Raw genomic sequence first — 15558 nt, forward strand, 5'->3', positions numbered from 1 at the left:
AACCTCAAGAAGTTCGCCAACCACATCCGAAATTGAAAACGGGCACTGGGAATCGTAAAAAAAACATCACCAAGGGACTTTGGAAATAAAAATTAGAGGCATTTCCTTTCGGACAAAAACTCTGACAGTCTAATTTTGCCAATTACTTGAAAAATAATTCATTCAGCAAGAGGAACTGCCAACGACAATGATCATTGGATTCTTTAAGGAAATAATTGAAGTATTATAAGAAGGGATTAATCGCAGTAACTTTGGTTTAAGTTATGGATCTACGCTGTAGCACAGTATCCAATACTTCACAAGGTCACTTCTACCATGATTTGATCTGTCTCATGACGACTTCATTGATTTAGTATTATAAAATCACTTCGCGAACAGAGTGCAACTACTAATTACTATTTGTGCAACTACTAACAACTATTCCCAAGGTTAAGTGAGAAAATAAAATAAATAATTTGATTACTGCAGTGAAAAATACTAAATTAAATGCTCAAAACAAACATACAACTGAAAACAGGAGCCGGAAACAGGAAAAATGCTCAGATTTTATAAATGTCCAAAGATCAAAGGTCTAGTTTTGAGAAATGGTATGAATGAGGAAACAACATCATAAAGTGAAAGTACTGCACTGGCCAATCAACATAATTGGAAATTGAACTGAATCAAAGCACCAATTTCTCACCGTGCGGTAATCGTGGGAGTGAGTGCAAGGGAGAATTACGAGAGAACCAGTCGCCGCGGTTCCCGCTCGACCCCCTTGACTTCACCACACGCAAGGCATTTGAAATCGCTTCGTTTGGAGCTAATCCAATCACTTCTCAGATATTTCGTAAAAGAGGCAGAGGTGAGGGCTAATTACTCTTGTCGCGGCTGAGTTCATGAATCCCTTCAGCCTTCCTAAGTAACACGAGAGCCTAATAATTTTCGTGAGTAAATATAAACAAGCAGCGCATGCGAATCCTGAATTAAAAATATAACCGTTGTCACGAGAGCAGCGTTACAAAGAATATATAATGGCCTTAGCAAATTAGCTGAGACGCAGGGAAAAATTTGACATGGCTAAATTTAATTTACTTCCGAAGAGTAAGTGAAAGTGTTTCATAGGAAAACAGGATTTCACTTGCATTGTATTTCAAGGATTAATGATAAAGAACACAACAGTGCCAAACGCCGATTGAAGAATAAAAGAGGAAAACAATTAACATTTGTAATAATTCAATCTCCCAGCAAAAAAAATGATAAACGTTGCGCCCACATTTAATTAATCAGCACTTATTTGTATAATACTCTTTGAGTAAGACATTTCGAATTCCTAGAAGCTCGTATGTTGCAAGCCTGGGGTGCACTCACCCTCTGCCAAACACCCTAGTGGTAGCTTGAAGGGTACTAAATTAAATGAACTAAAATAAAGAGTAGGTTCAGACTCTATTCAAAAAGCCAAGCGATTCCAATCAATTTCACCGAAAAAATTACCCGGTGAGAATACCTTTAAAAACCATAAACACAGCAATCAACCCGAAGGTCAGTTTGGTACGTGACGGCAGAGTTCACCCAGTACTACTAAGCCCAACAAAGGCAAGTGGCGTCGATCAATCAAGGTAGAGGGGGCAGCTCCTTTCCACACTGAGAATGCATTCCAAACTGAACGAACAAACACATTGTCAATGAAATTACAAATACATTTTTACATTGAAAAATAAAAACTTACTCCCATTTATGAAATCGATAAAAATATTGGACCATTAAGTTTAAATTTTAGACCCCCTCGGAAACAGGCACGAATATAAGGAGGGCGTAGACTTCTTGCATTTTCTGGATATAAAATGCCATAATCATGAATTTGTGAGTCGCAAGCCGCCGGCACCTACGCCCGGCGAGGCGATTGTGAAGTTGGGGACTGAATTTGCGCCAATGAGATTCGATGCGTCGACGCCTCCTTAAGAACGAGAGAGAGAAGTCCACTGAACAAACTTTCGCGTGAGAACACAAATTCAGATTCACTGAGGCACGCCTCAAGGTCGTACGCACCTCCACCTTGTTTACCCTTTGAATCACGCACAGATGTGATACGCAAATAAAGATTAATCATTTAAAAAAAACCCAAGGCACCAAATGCGCTGATTTCGCGTCGTGTAGAACGTAATGTCAACCCCATCTTTTATGCGGCCCAGTCCGTTTCTTATGCGAGGCGTACATTCGCGCGAAAGGCTGCATTAACGCATTAAACATAAGGAAAACATGACTTCCTCGTAATTAAATATTGCGTACGCTAAATATTATACGATACACTCGGGGTCTTAAGTCTTAATACACGAAAAATTAAATACCGAAGGCCATTAATATTTAAAACGGAAATTCTCAAACTATGAAGAAATTGCGAAAAATATACATGATATGGAGTAATTATATATTTTTAGCGAATAAGAACGAGAAAGAGGATGGCACCACGCGCATCAGAGATGATGGAACCCAAGTTCTTCAAATGTTAGGAAGGATTACAACAACATTATTCGGCCATAATCTGGTAAATAGAAAAATCTCTTTTTGTCCATATGAATGGAAATCGGACACTTATATAAAAACTTTAACATACCACCTGATTTCACACGAATAACAAGGATATCACAGGGTTTGAACAAAAGAATCAATGGGCGAGTAATGAAATGAACACAACATTCTCCATCGCGTCATGTGGCGATAAGGCAAGAGATTTCTAGGAGGACTGAAGTTATTTTGCCACAGGAGGCAAAATAACTTCAGAGTACCACGAATCCTAAAATAAACTTCAAATGGAATGCAACAACCTAATTCACACGAGATAAAAAACTATCATTCGAAGAAAAACGCTACGACGACATCAACAAAATACACTCTACGGTCACAAGGATTGAAATCATGCATGAATGGCCCGGAAGACGGGAGTCGGGGGAAGGTTATATCACCTCAAGCTCCATTCATACCAGTCGAGGGAACTCCGAAGACGCCGAAGGCGGAAGTCCGAGCGCGCAAACCGGACTCGCCGATCCACACAATAGAATTGCCAGGAAGGTATTGAGAGAGCCAGGAGGAAAATATTTCGCGAACGAACCCCCGCCGACTCTAGGACCCGCCAGACAAGAAAATTTTTGGCCACTCTTGAACTCCCTCACGTGCCCCACTCGACTGGACCACTGCCCAAAAGCCACTGCGTGAGCGAGTGGGACGACAACAAGAGGAGCACCATCCGCCTCCCCGCCCCCCCTTCCCCGCCCTCCCCACCCCACACCCCTCCCAACGACGGCAGCTAGATGGCCCCGCACTCCTGCCGGTGTTATCGTGGGAGCTACTACTTTAATAGTATCATGCCTCTTGCACGAACATTGCAAACACGATTGTAATTGCACCGTTCTCACGGATTATCACTGTTATAACTAAAACAATTTGACCACATGTTTCGGTAGGATTTGATAAACAAAGATAGAAAAATTTCCAGACCATATCCTGCTCGAAATACTTTTAAAATGCTGAAAAAATATACTCTACTACCTTTTTGAAAGGCCAATGTCCTAAAAGTTACTCCAATTTTCCTGTTTTTCGAATCTTTTCTTAGATTGCTTCCCTTTCCAAGGCCACAAGTCTCCAGGGCCACTTAGGGAATACGACGCAGTCAATCATTAGATACGACGCAGTCGATCGTGAGATACAAATCAGACAATTATGAGCCGAGATGATAACGATTTAATAGAAATAAACACAAGTGAGAGAGATAATTATCTGGATTTGACGGCCAAAGTAATAGTTATCACTGAGTGTATTTCATCAGGAGCCCTTAAGGCCCTTACACAATCAATACACAAAATTAAAGCAATATACACAAAAAAGCGACACATGCCCTCGGTGCTACCCAACACATCCGCCCACAACCTCAATCCTTACTTGAATAAACAGAGATACGAAATCTTTGCACCGCATTAATTTCCATTTGTACAAAAACAGTAAATTGAATTTCTAAGCTAACAACGCCACGTCGGCCTTGCTACCATGTAAAAAGTACTCGCTAAGACGGAGGCTGGGCTTTTTTTCAAAGAATGACTGAGTGGCGTTCTTCTTCCCCGTATCGCATTTCCTGACAGTGAATAAATTTGACTTCGTAATAATCACTTGGCCCGAATACCATTGAAAACGAAGACCTTGTCAACGTCGAGAAATGAACCCACCCTCCTTCGCCGCCGGATCGACGACAGTATATTACGCAACCCAACACGTTAGGCGTCCATGTTGTCTCATATTGCGTAATCAAATGCGTAAGCGATTCATGATAGTAGTTTGAAAATCGCTTCAGACAAAACAATTGAAGCGATGCTAGTGGTGAGGTAGCGCACCGTTCCTACACGCTGTGGCGCCGGGTTTGATTACCGGGATGAAGATTCATTTTTGAAGGCACAGTCCCCTCCGCACTCGGGAATCATCGCTTGGGGGGGGGGGGGCTTCTCGAAGTCGAGGGGCCGATCGTCGCCGCCTCTAAGAGTGAACCTAATCCAACGCAGGGCTCATCTCCATCACATTTGGGATTTGTCAGGGTCACATCCGCCACCCCACACCCCCACTACATGTGCGCACCCTCCTCCACAACCCTTGCCCGCTCGCGTGCATGAACGCGCCCAGCGGAATGGTCGACGCTAACTGCAGGATGCAATTCGGCCGACCTGATTTCATCTCGTCGTCGAGACGAAGACGCCAAATTTCCATGTTTGGCCGGCATCGGATGGAAGGCAGTCACTTGAGAGCAAGATGAAAGGGCGGGCGGGCGGGCCCCTCTTCCCTTGGATCCCAGACTCGAACATTCCAAACACACGCACACCTCTCCCGCCTTTTCCCCACCACTAACCCCTTCGCATTCCCCGCCTTCGGCCCAAACCCACGCACGGCCAGCAACCAAACAACACCCCGCGGCGGCAAACTCCCGCGCAACTGCGCGCTCGCTTCCGAGGCGTTCGTCACCCGCCGGGCGCCTCGCCATACCTAAGGCCAAGGCTCGTCCGAGAGACGCGAGCGCTTTTACGCTCCACTCGCACACCCTTTCCGCGGCGACCTTGGCTCGACGGCCTCTAAAAGGGCGAGGGAGGGGCGGGGGACGGAAGAAGAGCGGTGGGGCGACGGGTGCGTCAGAGGAGCGAGAGGGTTAAAAAAAATGGGGGCGGCGAGGAGAAAGGGGTGGGGAGGGCACTTGCTAAATGGTCTCGAATGGGAGGAGATTGGGTATCATTTTGAGCGTGGGAGGAGGAGGGGGCAGGAGGCAGGGAGCGAGGATAATGCGACTTCCGCCTCCTTCCCCTCTCCGCAATGCGTCTTCGGCGCGGACCTCTTGTTTATTTACAGATCACGGTACGCCTCCGAAGGTGGCGTTCGTAACCGGAAGCTTTTAATTCGGTTTCCAGTGACGACGACGACGAATGGTGGTCACGGGGCCTTCGCGGGCATCAATCGGATGGGGATCGCTTCACATGCACGCCACGGCGGACGAGAAGTAAATGTAAATTACACGGCGGGGGGGGTGGGGGGGATGGGAACCACAGTCGGACCTCGAGATGGCTCGCCACAAAAAGGCGGGCGGGAGAGGGAAACGCCAACTACGAGTGATAAGTGTTACGGAGTTGCAGCTGAAGCTACGAGGCTCGCATATCCCTCTCAAGGGAAGAAAATAATCGCGGTTACTCCAAGTGATGAACAGCTATGAAATAAAAGTTGAAGTATACTTTTCAATGCCAAAAGCTAAATGATGGCTTGGCATCGAAGGTAAAACTATGGAGGCATCGCACTAATGCAGAAGAGTGCTTCACTACTTGGCAGTTGGCTTGAAAGAAATCACAAGATGCACGGGAATACTTTGCTGGGGGTATAGGCATACTATGATGCTGGCGGTGGTATTTCCTAGCGCAGAAATAATATTAGTTAGATATATAGCTAGATAGAGGTCTTCATTTGGGCGAAATTGAGACCAAATGGTCCCTTCTTCCATTTCACATGAATATGCTCAAAGTAAGCAGTTTAAGAGACTGAAAATTGAAGAAAACATTGAAGAGTATAACAACGGGGTCCTGAGGAAGCGGGCTCGAAATATCAAATAGTTTCACGATGGTTTAAACAAAATGGATGGATATAGCATACGATAACGAAGTGTTGAAATCAGTTTCGACACGCCCGGAGTAATATCTATGACGGGTGCTTCCTGAACAAGCCCCGCAGTTCAAACCTGGACTTTCCACGCCAAGATTCCTCGTTTGGTCATGACAGAGCATTCATTCCTCTGGTATTCATGTTCCCAATGTGATGCTGGCGGTGGTATTTCCTGGCGCAGAAATAATATTAGTTAGATGGATAACGCCTGAAACCGATAAAAACTATCATTAAGAAATGGTCGGCGCCTAAATAACCTACTCTACTAGTTTATCACTAATGAGAGAAATGAAATGAGCAGTTGCTTACTTGCGGTGGAATCTACAATGGTCTCCCCGGCGATAACATTTGAGCCGCAAATCACGACTCGCTTCCAACCACGCAGAATTGAAGACAATATATAAAAATTAAATGTCAAGTTAAAATACTGAAAATCGATTTTCATGGAAGTTGAGGTTCTTCTCAGGCTAACGCGGCCCACCATTTTCATTAATGCTCAGGTTCTGCGAATAAAAGCCTGAAATTGGTTTCCATCGTTCATAATAGTGCAAAATACATTAATAAGAATCAACCAAACGAGACATGACAAGCAAATGAAATAGCCAAAGGGACGTAAAATAGGTGAATTCGGCATCGTCGTCTCACTTCATCGCACTTCTTTTTCCGTGTCTTTGACTTGCAGACTCAGCACTGGGACTCGGATTACTTACTCCCAACAACCACTACGCTTCCGGTTAACGGATAAATGTCTGACTGACAATTAAGAGTCTATTACACACACGCAGGCGTGGACTCCTAAATGACAACGCTCGGAAGGTCGACTTCACACCCACTCGCACGACCAGTTCGGAATAGTATATATACATACATATGCGCGTGTATATATATATATATATATATATATATATATATATATATATATATATATATATATATATATATATATATACATATATATATTATATATTATATATATATATATATATATATATATATATATATATATATAATGTATATGAAGTTTCGAATTTTCGGTGGTCCACGCCACCTTTCTCAAGGAAGGGAAGGACAGAACTAAAATATGTATGCATGTATGTACATATACTATATTAATACATAATATATATATATATGATATATATATATGTAATATAAATATATATATATTGTGAGGACTACAAAAAATAAGTTTGATATCCCACGCAGCTAAAGTTGTTCTCAGGATCATAAACAAAGAGATAGAGAGTAGGGCAAATGATTACTTAGGGGATGACCAGTTCGGGTTCCGCGGTCGTCATCCCACGAAACCCTTGTAAGGGAAAACCGGCAGCAGCAGGACAGAAGACGCAGGAGAAGAAGACCAAGTCAGTCAGAATAGGAACGTGGAATGTTAGGACAATGATGAGGACAGGGAAACTGGAGAATATTAAGCGAGGGATGGAAAATGGAAGTATAGATATTTTAGGTCTATGCGAGGTGAGATGGAAAGATAGCGGGGATTACTGGAGTGACAGGTATAGAATCATATACAGCGGCGGGGAAGAGAGCCAACGAGGGGTTGCCATTGTTTTGAATAAAAAGTTAGGAAGAAGCGTAGCAACCATAGAACAGGTAACGGATAGAATATTACTAGTCGAGACAAAAGCAGAACCGACCAACTTGGGTATTATTCAGGTATGCATGCCACCGAGCAACCATACGGTGGAGGAGGTCGATGGGATATACGATCGATTAGAGGACATAAACGCGTGTGTTCCTGCAGAGAAACATTTGATCATGATGGGGGATTGGAACGCGACGGTAGGCGCAGGAAGAGATGGTGATGAGGTGGGGAACTACGGTTTAGGCACGAGGAATGACTGCGAGGAGAAAGTAGTTGAGTTCTACAGGAGACAGGGCTTAGTCATCACCAACACTTGGTTTAGACACCACAAAAGATGCAGGTATACATGGAAAATGCCAGGTGACTCAGAAAGATATCAGCTAGATTATATTCTGGTTAGTCACAGGTTTAGGAACAGTGTGATACATTCGCACAGCTTCCCGGGAGCGGATGCGGGCACTGACCCCAATTTAGTTGTTATGAAATGTAGCGTCCGTTTCAAAAAGATAAGGCAGGGGCGGCCAGTACTATACTAAGTACTATCGAAGAAAAATGGGAGTTTCAAGAAAGGGTTGCCTAAAGCCGCAAAAGACACTATCGGAACCGTTAACGCTAAAAGGACTAGGAAACCATGGATCACGGATGAGATAATTACAAAGATGGATGAGAGGAGAAAATGGAAGAAAGTAAATGCAGAGTTAGGCAAAGCGAAGTACAAAGAATTAAACAATAAACAGCGGCGGGCTACAAATAAAGCAAAAGAAGCATGGTGGAAGACGCAGTGAGAGGATATGGAAAGTCTGCAGAGGAAGGGCGCAGTAAAGATCCAAAAGATATAAGGAGTATATAGAAGAACTGTATAGTGAAGAACTTAGACCAACAAAGTTAGACATTCAAAAAGAATATTACGTAGAGGAAGACAGCTTAGGTCCAGGCATACTAGACAATGAGATAGAAAGGGCATTAAGGGAGATGAAACTAAATAAGGCCTAAAAATGATTACTTAGGGGGATGATCAGTTTGGGTTTAGGAAGGGGAGAGGTACGTGTGATGCCATTGCAGTACTGATATTATTAATCGAGAGGAATGTAGAATACAACCAGGAGGTATTTGCCTGTTTCGTAGATTTCGAAAAAGCGTTTGATAGAGTGAATTGGGAAAAACAAATGAGTGTATTGTAGAAAATAGGAATAGATTGAAGGGAAAGGAGGCTAATCCGCAACCTTTACATGTCTAAGACTACTCAGGTGTGAGTGGGAAACGGGGAGTCTGGTTGGGCAGTGTTAGGAAGAGGTGTAAGGCAGGGTTGCCCATTATCGCCGTTGCTGTTCAACCTGTATGCAGAGGAAATGATCAAAGAGGCATGGGAAGAACTCGAGGTAGGAATGAAAGTGGGCGGGGAATTCGTAAAATCAGTTAGGTTTGCTGATGACCAAGCTTTAGTTTGTCAGTCAGCCAAGGGGCTGCAAGCATTGCTGAGTGAATTGGAAATTCAGTGCGACAGGTATGGGATGAGGATCAAAATTAATAAAACAAAGGTTGTGCGATTTTCTAGAAAGAAAAAGGCTAAGCTAGACATTAAAATAGGAGGGCAAAAACTAGAGCAGGTAGAACAGTTTACTTACGTTGGTAGTGTTTTGGACCAAGACGGTCAAAGTAGTAGGGACGTTAGGAGAAGAATTGCGCTAGGCAAAGAGGCTTTCTCAAGGAGGAGGGATTTGATGACAGGGACGTTGAGTAATGAAATACTCGTAAAAACTTTGATATGGGGCATAGCTCTGTACGGCACGGAAACGTGGTCATTGACGCAGGAGGATAGACGTAGATTGGAGGCTTTTGAAATGTGGGTGTGGAGAAGAATGGAGAAAGTGAAATGGACCGAGAAGAAAACAAATGAGGAAGTACTTGGTATGGTGGGCGAAGAGAGGGGTTTGTTGGGAGCAATCCTATGGATGCAGGAAAAGTGGATGAAGGGGGTATTGACCGGCAGTGGGATGTTGAAGACTGTCATAGAGGGGAGGTTAGGTAAACGAGGCTAGGGAAGGAACAGGCTAGGGATGTTGGACGGGATGAAGGAAGGAAGAAAGTACTCAGAGATGAAGAGGGACCTGATGTAGAGTAGGATGCTGGATTTTTTTGTTTTGGGAGGGAATCACAAAATGCTTTATTTAGTAGCTGTGTCCATCCAAAAACCTACCTTAACCAGTAGATTACCTAATAATTAATAATATATATTAATTATATCTATACATATATATAAATATATATATATATATGCATGCATGCATATATATACACACACAGAGGCCCTCAGACAGCGATAGATAGATACAGCGAGACAGACACAGCAGGCAACGAGACAGAGACAGATCGACGTCCGCCCTTCTTAAGCTTCGTATCAGACAAATAGCACGTACGATAGAGAAGACATCAAGTTGGAGAATCAGGTGATAGATAGCATTACCACTAAGGCTTCAAGGCATTTGGGAGGAGTCGTTAATTGAGCTCCACTTACTCACTCCTGGTTGGCGCTCTACGCCTCTCACACTTTAAGGTCGCCTAATTTCGGCAATCCAGTAAAGCACTCAAGGATGCATTGCACTTACTGGGGAATCCTGTGGGTCCCCACGCTAGGGTTACCCAAACCTACACCATAAAATTACATTAGGTCGGAAAACGACTTCTTTTCGAAGTGTATCGGTGCTATCGTACCATTTTGGAGCAAAACTTGGAGCAAATTCGGCCGCGTTGTGTTAAGTGCGCCGGTGCGCATCTAACTGCCGAATGCGAGAAAAAAGACCGCACTACGCCCGCGAGGTGCGTTAATTGTGCAATGGGACCATCCAACCAATTGTCCCGTTTACAAATGGGAAAACCAACGTAGGTTGGCGAGAGAGAAACGCGTTACAAATTCCCGAGGATCAGCCCAAGGGAAAACTTACAACCCTGCCCCGGCTCCTGTAGCGAATGCCTGGGCAGGTCCCGAGCCCAAGGTCCCGTGCAGGACCAAACACCTTTAAGCGCCAGAAACCAATTTCCCTCCTTACCTCCTCATAAAATCCCTCCACCTCATGCTGTTCACCCCCTTCAGCCCGGCGGCTCTATTCCACAAACCTCTTCTTCTTATCACCTACCAAACCCAACCCCTTCTCTTCCCACACACGGAGAACAATCACTGTTTGGATATTTCATGTCCATACACACACAGCTTTGTCTCTTAAAGACAAAAACGGAGAAAAAGATCTTGATGCTCCAGCAATTATGCGAGTTGCACGAGCTTAATGACTACTAAACTCCGCAACATATGTCTCCTCAGTTGGAATTGCAACGGCATACTCGGCCGCCAGCGGGAATTTAAAAATCTAATAAGCTCTGGTAATTTTGATGTAGTCGTCCTTCAGGAGACGCATCTAAAACAAATCATACACTAGAACTGCCCAGTTATAGGACGTATCGGCGTGACCGCGTCACCGCCCGCGGCGGTGGCGTGCTCATCGAAGTAAAATCCTCTATCAAACACAAGGCACTGAAAGCGCACGCCCTTAGTACAATCGAATATGTTGGAATACGACTCCCAACACCCATAGGTGAACTCGACATCTATTCTGTTTACCAACCTACTGGTAACACTATCTCTTCTGACGAAATTCCCGAATGACGGACGCGTCATAGCCATCGGCGATTGGAACTCAAAACACGCGGAATGGGGGTGCCGAGCCGCTAATACTAATGGCCGGCGTTTACATAAAATCGTGAATCCCATCATGGTAGACATCGAAGCGCCGTTATCGGAAACGCACATTGACGCCAGTGGAGGGCAGGATATCCTTGATTTCTGCCTTGCTAAAAATTCGCCGATCATCACCACTCCTTCGGTTCTCAGGGACCTCTCCAGCGATCATTATCCGATCAATACCAACATAGCGACCATACCCTATGAGCTAACCTCTTCCTCTCTTACCAAGACCTACTGGAAACAGTTCGTCAACCTTTCCCACGATGTCTTCTCCGATATTCCAATCCCACACTCCACTGAACCCCAGGACATTGATGAACATGTCCAAACAATTACGGAAACAATGCAGAATGCGCACGCACTCCCATACAGCAAACCTCCCTCCCCCCCCCACTCCAACGCCCTTCCCGATGACATCGCGGAGCTCATTAAACAGCGCAACAAGACTCGCAGACAATGGGCGAGAACAAGGAATAATGTCTATAAACGGCGTTATAACTCCTTTGCGTCCTGCGTCAAGCGAGAAATCAAAAGTCGGTTTAGCGAACAGTGGAGAGACACAATCAACAACCTTTCTTTCGAGGACAGTTCTCTCTGGAAGGTTGCCAGGCAACTGACCAAGAAAGGCCGCACAAACCGGCCCATAAGGCAAAACAATATTCTATACCACGATGCTAGGGACAAGGCGGAAATCCTGGCTGACGCCTTCCAGGGGACCATGACGCTACGAGATGACTGGCCTAAAACGGACGAGGACGATGACGCGGAGGCTGCTGCCAGTAGTCTTAGTTTTCTTCCGAATCCACCGTTCCAGCAAGTCACTGAGACGGAGCTAAGAATGATTATCAATTATCTAAACCCGATAAAAGCCCCGGCTATGGATAATATTACTAACAGGCACCTGAAAAACGCGCCGCTCGTGGCCGTTAGACATTTACTGGGCCTATCTAATAACTGCCTTTCCGCTTGTTATTTCCCAGAATCCTGGAAAGTAGAAAAACATTGCATATTAAGCAAGCCTGGCAAAGACCCGACCATCCCCCTAAACCGCAGACCTATGTCTTTACTTTCCTCTATCTCTCAAGTCTTCGAATTAATTTTGAAAGCCCGTCTAGGCCTTTTCTTGAGCACTAAAAATGTACTACGTCATGAGGAAATGGGATTCAGGGAGGGACATTCCACATCTCTGCAAATCCTTAGACTTGCAGAGTATATAACCCACGGGATGCAGAACAACCAACATACTGCTGTGTTGTTCCTGGATGTGGCCGAGGCATTCGACCAAGTCTGGCATGATGGATTATTGCTAAAGTTAATTCGTCTAAAGGGGTACCGATACACTTCATTAAAATCTGTAAAAGCTTTCTCGCTTCACGAACAATTCATGTCGTCGAAAATGGAGCAATGTCAGTCGGAAAACAGATAAACTGTGGCGTTCCTCAGGGCGCCATATTATCTCCCATCCCGTTCAACTGTTATGCCAATGATCTTCCTTCTTCTCGACAAACTCTACATATTCCTTCCATCTCTCATTGATCTTTCCTGTGCCAACTATTACCTTACCTGCCTTATCTCTAATTGTTAGGATAGATCTCCCTTTCTTACTTCCCGATAAAGATTTAACTTTGCTGTGCAGCGCACCGATTTCACCCTTCCTCTGTAGGCTTTCCATATCCTCGCACTGCGTCTTCCACCATGCTTCTTTTTCTTTATTTGTTACCCGCCTCAATTTATTGTTTAATTCTTTGTACTTCATTTTGCCTAACTCTATATTTACATTCTTCCATATTCTCCGCTCATCCATATTGGTAATCATCTCATCCGAGATCCATGGTTTCCTAGTCCTTTTAGCGTAAACGATTCCAATAGTGTCTTTTGTGGCTTTAGACAACCCTTTCTTGATACTTTCCCATTTTTCTACGATATTACTTAGCTCTTTACCATCCTCCATGATTTCCTCTACAGCCTGTTGGTACTCCTTCCTTTTCAAACCATTTAAGGCCTCCACATTCCATTTTCTAACCCGCCGCCCCTGCCTTATCTTTTTGAAACGGACGCTACATAACTACTAAATTGTGGTCAGAGTCCGCATCCGCTCCCGGGAAGCTGTGTGAATTTATCACACTGTTCCTTAACCTGCGTCTAACCAGAATATTATCTAGCTGATACATTTCTGAGTCACCTGGCATTTTCCATGTATACCTGCGTCTTTTGTGGTGTCAAAACCAAGTGTTGGTGATGACTAACCCTTGTCTCCTGCAGAACTCAACTGCTTTCTCCCCGCGGTCATTCCTCGTGCCTAAACCGTAGTCCCCAACCTCATCACCATCTCTTCCTTCGCTTACCGTCGCATTCCAATCCCCCATCACTATCAAATGTTTCCCTGCAGGAACACACGCGATTATGTCGTCTAACTGATCGTATATCCTATCGACCTCTTCTTCCTTATGGTTGCTCGGTGGCATGTATACCTGAATAATAACTAAGTTCGTCGGTTCTGTTTTTATCTCTACTAGTAGTATTCTATCCGTTACCTGCTCTATGTTGACTACGCTTCTTCCTACCTCTTTATTTAATACTATGGCAACCCCTCGTCCCCGCCGCAGTATATTATTCTATAACTATCACTCCAGCAATCCCCGCTATCCTTCCATCTCACCTCGCATAGACCTAAAATATCTATATTTCCTCATTCAATCTCCCGCTTAATATTCTCCAGTTTCCCTGTCCTCATCATTGTCCAAACATTCCACGTTCCTATTCCAACTAATTAGGTCTTCTTCTCCTGCGTCTTCTGTCCTGCTGCAGCTGGTTTTCCCCTGCAAGGGTTTCGTGGGATGACGACCGCGGAAGCCTTGCCTCCCCCTCTGCCGGGCACGACACATGGCCGATTGGGCCGAGCCCCGTAGTTGCCAGGACTCAAAATCTCTCTATTGTCCATCATTTAAGTCTTGGTTTCCCGTTGCCTTCCTCATTAGTGTTTTTAACGTGACACCATCACTTACTGGCCGCCCCACTGGAGTCAGACGCCATTGCAGCCGCCTCACTGAGGAACAGACGCTGCGTGGACTACCTTTCGTCTGGCTCCTAACCTTTGACCTATCTGGCATGGGTGACCCTACCAGGAGCAATTATTATTACTCCCCCCGACACAGCTCTAGGGGTCATCGGAACGCACAAGCCCTTCCACCACGTCAAGGTTGTATTCCGGGGAGGGAGATTATATATATATATATATATATATATATATATATATATATATATATATATATATATATATATATATATATATACACACACATTGAAACACGAAATTCCGCCAAACGGCAAACAAATACTCATTTGTAAAAATGAGTATAAAAACCTAGACCACCGAACCCATCTATTAACTCTTCTAAATGCACTCCATGCCTCCAGTGGAACCTGGTTCCGAAGGAGTAGTATAAGGAACACTAACTTCGCTTTGGGTTAGGAACAGGGGTTGAAAATGGCACGCAGGTGATGGAAATTCACGTATCGAAGAGCAGTTAAGGGTTCTCTTCAATCCTGCCACGGCAAAGTGGACTTGCTGAGTTTGCCCCTGCACAGATTCCACGCGACAGCGGGCATATGAGAAACGTCGGGCGAAAAAGGAAGGGCTGCAAAACATACAAGCTTTCCATCATCTCATATACTCAAATCACCAAATACATAACCTGAGCACGCCTTCCAGTAACGCATAAAATAACCAGAGCAATTGCAGCAAAGCTTTCCCTCCCGGCTACTTTTTTGTCAAGCCGGGCACAACTGATCCGTCCCCCACGCGAGGAAATACCGATCGTCTTTTTCACCCAGGAAACTTTGCGGCGACGGGACCCGAGTGTCCGAGAATTTTCTGGGTCAATCTGACCTCCAGGTTAAGCTGGATTCCAAGACGCATTCCGAGTGTGTGAAACCCCTCGAGAGTCCAGAAAAACATCTGCAGTGCAAGCAAAATACAGCTTCTTATTTGTCGACCATGAAGTAGTATTTGGTGTGAGACTGTCTCCCCGATGGCCGAATCTTGAACAACCTGATAGAATGT

At 44.6% G+C, this 15558-nt stretch overlaps 1 protein-coding gene across 4 annotated transcripts in view; it reads right to left on the minus strand.

The window, feature by feature from the left end:
* The window catches only part of Lpin (phosphatidate phosphatase LPIN), a 108543-nt gene that overhangs the window by 66172 nt on the left and 26813 nt on the right, over nt 1-15558 (minus strand). The window contains exon 1 of one of the 4 annotated variants that reach the window (XM_071584843.1): nt 2961-3162. The exons of 2 other annotated variants lie outside the window; for them this stretch is intronic. The gene's annotated coding sequence lies outside the window, so the exon portion shown is untranslated. Of the gene's footprint in view, nt 1-2942; nt 3163-15558 lie in introns of those variants that run through there. One more of the 4 variants, XM_071584842.1, reaches the window with a different exon arrangement.

Source organism: Hetaerina americana, unplaced genomic scaffold (assembly GCF_022747635.1).
Source record: "Hetaerina americana unplaced genomic scaffold, ioHetAmer1.1.p SCAF_2, whole genome shotgun sequence".
NCBI classification, from domain to species: Eukaryota; Metazoa; Arthropoda; class Insecta; order Odonata; family Calopterygidae; genus Hetaerina; species Hetaerina americana.